Below are 9,746 nucleotides of genomic sequence, written 5' to 3' on the forward strand. Positions count from 1 at the left end.
TATTTAAAAAGTTTACTTTTCTCGGTTTTATTGTCGATCACACAAAATATAAGTTGGGAATGAGAGTCAATACTAACTCGGAAGATTCAAATATCAAGCTCTGTCAATTATGTGAATGAATATTTAATTTATTATCAAACTTGTCAATATAGACGATTTTTTTTCTTCGATATATTAAAATAACTTTAAAAATCTTTTTTTTTTTTAATAAATAAAAGACTTATAATAATAATAATAATAATAATAAAATCAGAGATAAAAATAAAAATATTTCTTCCTCACGTAAATAGGTGGAAGTTGGATCACTGAAAAACTATTTATTTTGTGAATAATGATGGAAAAAATAAAACAAAATAAAAAAAAACACTTTCGATAAAGTTGGAACTTAATTCGGCGCTTATGTATCTACGTGACTGCACTATTTTTTTTAATAGTATTTTCGAGCTAAATTACATTTTTACGCTGTGAAAGTACAACTAGCTCCCTATGTTAAGAATGGCTTTCTAAATAGTAACATTATTATTTCAGTGCAGTAACATAAGTACCCCTAATGCTTATCACAGTTATCGAAGTTCACACGTAACTATTATTTTTAAATTAAATTCCTTTTACTAAAAGGCTTTTAGTAATGTTGTGTTTAGATTAGGAAAAAAAAAGTTTTTAAGTTTACTAATTTAAAAGTTTTTTTTTTTATTTTACTAAATTGATTTTAACGCAAACACGCTCATATTAATAAAATGATTTTTCACATTTTTTTCTTTTTGTATCACTTTTCTAAATTACATAGGTCTGGAAACTACACGATAACCCTTAAATTTTTTATTCGAAGTGAAACGATTTATTGAGTTGACCGACATATATTTTGGTTGCGTCTGTTGGGTGTGTAAAAAAAGGGGGGAAAAAGGGGGCGAATTGGTTTAGAATAGGCGGAAACGGGAAGGGGGGAAAAACTTGATGAGTTTTTGGAAGGAAGAGAGAGACGAGGACTGAAGTGTTTATTTTTAATGCTTGTCTGTGCGTTGTTGAGCAAAGTTCCTCAATAGGGGGTCATATATACCCCCCCCCCCCATGCATGTTCCCGTGGCTTATAAAATATTTTCAAGGGCCTAATTTGAAAAATGAGGGAACGCAGAATTAATTATCATTTTAAATATTAAATTAATCTAATAACTCATTTTGGTAGAAGAGTTCAGCCAGCAGAGTGCAACCTATTTTTTACGGAACGCAAATGTCATATTCCCAAAATTACATGAGTTGATACGGTATTTATTTATTTATTTCTAATTAGGAAAATCAAATTTTATGAGTTTGCGATGCTTAATAAATAAAAAGAGACAACTCAATTCGAATTACCGAGATACGAACCAGCCTTGTAATGGCTACGATTTACTATTAAAATCACTGAAATTGTAGATAATATGATTATTAGGGATGTGACAACAGCATATTCTTTTCATTGTTTTGACTCTTGGGTATATATCTTGTTAATATCTTATATGTTTTTATATAGACTAATGTGGTTTTCGGTTGATTGACTGTGCCTTTGTGTCGGATATATACTTGAGAGTCAAAAGAATATTCTGTTGTCACAGCCCTAATGATTATATATATATATATATATATATATATATATATATATATATAATAATTATTCATTTAAACCTACAGACACTAGTGTTTTATGCTTATGTAATCATCAGTGTATGGTAAAAGTTCCTGCCGGTCATGAGATTCAAAACCAGTTACGAAGCAAACTTTAGCTCCATTTGCTGAGGCTCTACCTTAGGGCCATCAAATAATTGCCACAGGAGCAGGTGTATTCAAATTTGTAGTGCAGCTCTCACACTCTCTCTTACTAGTCACTGAATGTTCCGACATGGCACCACATGGCAAAGAACTCTCTGAGGATCTTTAAAAACGTATTACATAAAGATGGCCAAGGCTACAAGAACATTGCTAACACCTTGAAACTGAGCTGCAGCACAGTGGCTAAGATCATCCAGCATTTTAAAAGAGCAGGGTTCACTCAGAACAGGTCTCGGGTAGATCGTACAAAAAAGCTGTACACACAATAACCCTTATCCCTTCTGGGTCTTGATAAGTGGTGACCTCCATGTAAAAAAAAAAGAAGAAAAAAACGCTGAGCACACGTGCTGAGCGTCACATCCAAATGCTTTTTTTGAAAGATTGGCATGGGAGTGCTGTTAGCATTGCTGCAGATATTAAAGAGGTTTGGGCTCAGCCTGTTAGTGTTCAGACCATATGCCACACACTACATCAGATTGGTGTGCATGGCTGTCGCCTCAGGAGGAAGTCTCTTCTGAAGGTAATACACAAGAAAGCCCACAAACAGTTTGCTGTCAACAAAGCCCATAGATTACTGGAACCATGTCCTATGGTCTGATGAGACGAAATTAAATTTGTCTGGTTCTGATGACCTTAAGCATATTGACAATTGGTACTACTATTTAGGATCGTGTTGAACGAGGAAATGTGGGGAGTTGAGCAGCAAGATATCTGTTCACATTATATTTAAACTTCTGCAGATTAGTACAGTCAAGGAAGCAGGAAACAGAGGTAATTCTGAAATCTAGCAGTCCGAGGGAAGAACAAACTATTAGAGTAGAAGGCTTTCTGGCATTTAGGGACTTCAACAGTGAAGGGGCGTGATTTTGCTGCTTGTCGGGTTAATCAGGAGTATGTAAGTTGAGTTCATTAAAATAGGATATTCATTCAAATAAAATATTCATCCAAATAATACTTTTATTTCCAACTAGAGTTATCATTTTGATGCCATAATACTTATAAACCCAAACAACTTATCGAGATGAGAAAGAGGGGGGGGGGTGATAGGAACTTAAATTAACATGAAGGGGACCCATAAAAAAAGTGCATTGAATTGAAGGGGATTATGACTAAAACAAGCTGGAGAAATATGGATGTATCTCCAAGGGCCCACAATATTTTTCGGGCACTTTGAAAAAAGTACTTCAAGGTGGTTACTAGTGCCAAAAACATTTGAGATTGTAAGTACGTAGTTGAAGAGTGAAAATCCACTACTAGTGTAATAATTTTTTTAGTTTGACTTTGATAATTTTAGTTTCTTGTGATTTTTGCGAAAACTTGCGCGACCTTATTTTCAGACATGACAAAAAATCCTATATTGTGTTCATGTATATGTTGCTGTATGCAAATTTTCTGCTTGTACACTTAGCTGTCATCTGTTCTATTCTACTGGTGAAACGATTGAGGTAAAATGCATTCAAAAGAAGTCGTTTGTTTGGCACAGGAGAAGCAGGAAGATGGCCTCAACATCAGAAGGATCGCCATGGATTTGAAACTGTTGAAATACAACGGTCGAATACATGCTGAAGACAAACTCTGAGTGGAAAAAGAAGAGAGGATGAAAAAGATCAATTGGCAAGGGGACTGAAAGGAAAATGAAGAGGACTATGACACGGCTTTTGACATCTGGAGAAAAGGTTACAGCAAGAAAAGTGAAAGAGAAATGTGAATTGGATGTAAATGTCCGAACAGTACAAAGAATGCTGCATAGGATTGGCTTGAAGTATGCAAAGGCTAAGAAAAAATACACTAACAAAGAAACAAAAAGGAGCAAGACTGGAGAGTGCTAAAAGGTGGTTAAGAAAGCATGTTGACTTTAAGAAGATTATATTTACTGATGAGAAGGGTTTCAAGTTTGATGGGCCCGATGGATGGTGTACTTGATCGAGAAGGGGTGAGCCTGTTGTACTGAACAAATGACAGATGGGAGGAGGAGGAGTTATAGTTTGGTGTATGGTCTTTGCTAATAGAAATATATGGTTGGAGTGGCTGAAAAGACAACAGAACAGTGAAAGCTACGAACAGTTGCTGGACAAGAAAGCCCTACCAAGGATAAGAAGAGAGATGGGGGATTTCGTTCTACAGCAAGACAATTGCAGCATCCATGTGTCAAAACCCATGAAAGAATGGATAGTTAAAGTGAATATGAGTACTTTGGAATGGCCTGCAAAAAGCCCAGATCTAAATTTAATGGAAAATGTTTGGTAAATGCTTGCGCAACTTGTCTATAATGGACCTGAAATAACAAAAGAGGGTCAACTATGGGAACGAATACTAGATACCAAAAAACAACACGTAGAGATGTTATTGTGCATATGTTTGATCATTATGAAGAGAGATTGATAATAGTTATTGAGAAGAAAAGTGATATTACAGACTATTAACAGTTTTTCAACAATGTCTGAAAAATAATGTCATGTGTGTTTTGTAAAAAAATGATGAAAATTAAATATTTTTCCTTACCTAATCGATTTTCTTCCATTTTTATTACAGGTATTGTCTTTATGTGTTTATGCTATTCTTTTGAAGGAATTTCGCCACTCTATGGTACTCAGAAAGTCGAATACTAAAGTGTCCGAAAAATATTGTCAGGCCCTTGTATTAACCTTTCTTCCCAGATTTGGGATTTTTTTTTATGGAAATCACTCCAGACAAGACACGAAGCCACTTGATGTAAGGAGCTAAAAAAATACTACATCAAGATCAAAATCTTGCTAACGATAAGTGTTAGATGGAATAGATTATTACTATGTCAATATCGAATCTTCTAATCAAATATTGAATATCTTTCTAAGCAAAGAATTTCTATATTTTCTAAGGAGTATATGAATGAAAAGAATTGATATTGTCATAGTAATAATCGATTGTTTCTGCATAACAAAATGGATCTGTAAAAATGTACCCAAATTTTAACATGGAACTGTTTTGCATGAAAAATAAATATTTGAATCTTGGAATGTAGCTATACTGTTATATATATATATAGTGTAATATAATAATTCTCCAAGTTCCAAGTATCAAGTTTTCTCAGTTGGTCATTTATTACTTTTCGAAATGATGTTTTTTTGCAGAAGATTTGCGGGAATGCACCAGTCCACAACTCCATCTTTGTCACTTTGACCAAAATGGATATCAAGACAGTTCCTCACCCTCCCTATAATCCAGACCTTACTCCCTCTGACTTTTTGTTCTTCCCTAAGCTTAAAGAAACCCTTAGAGACTGTCGTTATGAGACAATTGAGGAGATGAAAGGGGCTGCACGCTCACACAAGAAAACTTCCATGAGGCCTTTCAGAAATTGGTGGAAGAGTAGAACAAATGCATTGCAGCCGGAGGAGATTACTTCAAAGGGAACTAGAGTTTCATGTATGTACTATAAATAAAATTGCTCATACAAAAAAGTCTGGAAACTTATTGAAGGCACCTCATATATATATCTATACTCCTATGAAGTTGTTTCTTCTTTGTGTTTTTATATTCATATTAAAACCCATTTTTTCTATTAATTTAAAGAGAAAATGCAACTTGGATCATGAAATTGCATTCATCTGTAAAAGATCTAGCTAATTTGCATATTCTTTTAAACATTTATTTTGATTAATTCCCTATTAGTTTATTCGGTTTTCTTATGGGATGATCATCTTTACTTAACTATTACGTGTAATTATATTCATGCAGATATTCTACATGATTTATACTTGCATAATATTTACATAAAAAGGCTATAGTAAATACTAACTTCTTTCTATATATATTTATATATGCGTATATATATTTGTTTAAAAAATTTTGCCTTTTTTTTTTTTTTTTTTTACAGTGATTACCACTTATCAAGGCCTGGAAGCCACTCAGGGATAAGGATTATTGCAAGTACATTACGTTAGTGCGGAGATTTGATGAAGTGTTTACTTAAGGGGGCGGTTCATTAGGAATTTGTTAACATTGGACTTGAAGACATCCAAGTTGTAGTCCGGTGGGAAGCAGGCAGACGGAACAGAGTTCCACAGGCGTGCAGTTCTAAGAAAGAAGCTTTGTTCATGGAATCTGCGTTTTGATTTAGGCACAGATATAGAGTGGGGGAAATTTTTCACAGTGGATTCAGCTAGACGGGTGTTTTTCGTGAAAGATTGGAGTTCAGACGAGCACCTGCCATGGAAATAATGATAAAACAAGGATAGGCTCGCAACTCCTCTGTCAGGTTTTGGTCTACAGACATGAAACTTCATATATAGGATATTTGAACCCATGCGAAACTTTATAATTGGATTTTAGCCAGGGAAAATCAGTGCAAAAGTGTGAAAATTAAAAAAAATGGAATTTGCCAGGTGAAAGTCGAATGATGGCGTGCGTAATGTAATAGCTACTGATTCATGTTTTAATTTTTAGCCTTGCAGCAAAGATGTCTTCATAGCTGATGCATTAATGTCGAAGGAAAAACTAAATTATAAGTTAAACGTTTTGCATTACTATATATTTGGCCCAATATAACATAATAATAAATACGAAATCTACATTAATTGAAATATCATATTTAAGCGTATTTTATGACCGGGCAATGCGGGATGGCCTGCTAGTGTATATATAAAATTAAGAAAGGTTATGTGGTTGGTTGATTTCGAAGACAGTCCAGGATGAAGAATGTAACGATAACGCTAATTGTATCTCATCGAATCTGATTGAAATCGAATATTGAACAAGAAGAAAAAAGATCATCCTCCATAAATAAAACTACATCTCCACAACTAAATGGATATCAACTTTTATTCAAAAGAACGTTGGAACATCACAAGAATTGTTTGGTAAGTTGGCTTTTTTCAATAAGTGAATACTGTATCCTGGAGTTCCATTCTAGCCGGCCACTCATAGTGGAACAGGGAGCACAGGACAACACCCTAGCAAGAACTAATCAAAATGGGAACTTGTCTTGAATCATATTTTTGGTGCCAAGATACGTGTATTAATCTTGCTTCTGTATCATAACACGAATGCAGTTAACAGTTCAGGCTCGAGTGCGCATGTACAAAGCCAAACCACAACTCAATTCTAACGCATGATATTAATGTGTTTACATTCAAACAAAATAGATCCTTCATATAACTGTTACGTATCACTCTGAGGAGCTCGCATGGGTCAAAATGTTGACTTGATATAACACAACAACAATAAAAAAAACATAAAAGCTTGAGTGTCTACACTAATCAAAGAAAGAACGCCTCTTGCTTCTTTCATTCTCTTTTTTCTCTCTACATTGACATACTGGTCTTTTTCTTTTACCTCCTCTCTGTGTCTCTGTCTCTGTCTCTGTCTCTCTGTCTCTCTCTCACACACACACACACACACACACACACACACACACACACACACACACACACTGTACTCTGACTGTATATTTTTTCATTTTTATTAATTAATCAATAACTTTAATAATTAAAATCACTCGGAATCAAGATTATTACTTATTGAATTTCTTTAGTTCTCTCCCACTGCAAGACCATAGACACCAGGGTTGGAAAATGGGATTGAGAAATCAGCGCCGCCTAGGAGGAGAACTCTGAGCTACAGCAAATGCTTAGGCATCACCATCGGCATTTCCCAGTGTGGGCGATTCAGGCGATTAGCAATAAATTAACCCCTTCTCAAAAAGAGAAGGCAAGGCCTCGGAGGGTGAACCTCTTAGAACTGCATAGAACTAAACTCCTTCCGCAAACTCAACAGGGACTGGGTTATTACAGGAATGCTCTAATCTTTGCTGATTTTGGGGGCCCAGGATAAAAATTCCTATTTATTGACTATCCCTCGTATCAGATAGGATTTTACAGTCTATCCAATGTACATCCGTCCTTTGGATGTCTTTAAGTGAAATATTGTTCTAAGCTTCCCTCAACAAAGTTATTAAAGATTTCATTTCGGTGACTTCTCTCTAATCAAAGTTGTTTTAGAAGTACAATAGACATAAGTACGAAATGTTGGTCTACATGTACATTTCCTTCTTTTTTTTTTTTTTTAAATAAAAGCATAAAATGCATTGTTGTATGTGTATGTGTGTGTGTGTGTGTGTGTGTGTGGAAGGGAGGGAGGTAGAGAGAGGGTTTTGAGTTTTAAAAATGTGAAAGGGCAAAGTGCAAAAAAAAATAATAATACAGTTTACGGTACTTTTAAACTTGTTGCGTAAAATTTAAATCTAATTACATGTCATAGTCGCTATGACATTAATGACAGTGTGTCACAGAGGCATAGCATAGAACGGACAGCGACTTGTTGTATAGGAAAATCTCACCAGGTATCACATGCAACCCAAAATCTTACGGAAAATTATACAACGACAGTTTTGTATTTTCTTATTCCTTGTATTGTGAGTATATGCTTATTATGGTATCGTTAAGTTATTGAACTACACGCATATTGAAAATAGACTCATAGGCATTAAAATAAGTTCATGTCTATTTTACTACTGTTAATGGATTCAGCAACAACAAAAACTGTATAAATTATACAAAACTATATAAATTATACAAAAACTATATAAATTATACAAAAATTATTTAGATTATACAAAAACTATATAAATTGTACAAAAACTATATAAATTATACAAAAGCTTTATAAATTATACAAAACTGTATAAATTATACAAAACTATATAAATTATACAAAAACTATATAAATTATACAAAAACTATATGGATTATACAAAAACTATATAGATAATAGAAAACTATATAAATTATACAAAAACCACATAAATTATACAATAACTATATAGATTATACAAAAACTATATAAATTATACAAAAATTATTTAGATTACACAAAAACTATATATTTTATACAAAAACTATATAAATTACACAAAAGCTATATAAATTATACAAAAACTATATAAATTATACAAAAATTATATAGATCATACAAAAACTATATAAATTATACAAAAAGTATATAGATTATACATATATATATAGTATATAGATTATAGAAAAACTATATAAATTATACAAAAACCATATAAATTATGCAAAAACTATATAGATTACACAAAAACTATATAAATTATACAAAAACTATATAGATTATACAAAAACTATATAAATTATACAAAAACACATAAATTATACAAAAACTTAATAAATTATACAAAAATTATTTAGATTACACAAAAACTATATAGATTATAGAAAAACTATATAAATTATACAAAAATCATCTAAATTATACAAAAACTATATAAATTGTACAAAACTTATATAAATTATACAAAAACTGTATAAATTATACAAAATCTATATAAATTATACAAAACTATATAAATTATACAAAAACTATATAAATTTTACAGCGAAATTATGTTTCTATATTTGTATATTACTTTCATGCAAATATTTAATTCTATACTTTTGTTGTATTTCACATTGATTAGTACTTGCATTCGCTCAGAATTATCAGGAAGTTATCCTGCTTGGATCATTACTAGCAACAAGTGAATGAACTCTTCTATTCCCGGAAATAAATGTTTATATTCCACTCACATGTGCCTTTAGAAACTAGACATCTCCCTCTTTCTTGACTGGTTTCATGGTCAATAGACATGACCTGCTTGGCTCTTTATCTTAGCATGGTTTTCACAATTCTGACACTGCTTTCATCAAATCTCACTTCAACCTACCAGAATACCACCAACAGAGTAATCATGTTATAATGTCAATTATTCATTTCCTATTTCTCTCTATTTGTTTACCCTGGCAATACATGTTCTTTATCAATCATATTTGGACAATAACATAGCTTTTCATTCAATGTTTACTTTTGGGGGTTTCATCCCTTTAAATATATCATGTTTATATGCTTTTTACATCTGTCTTTGACAAACCGTATGTGTGAGAATATATGTAAAAATAGAAATA

The sequence above is a fragment of the Euprymna scolopes genome, chromosome 21 (assembly GCF_053919585.1).
Source record: "Euprymna scolopes isolate OS-2025 chromosome 21, ASM5391958v1, whole genome shotgun sequence".
In the NCBI taxonomy this organism is placed as follows: Eukaryota; Metazoa; Mollusca; class Cephalopoda; order Sepiida; family Sepiolidae; genus Euprymna; species Euprymna scolopes.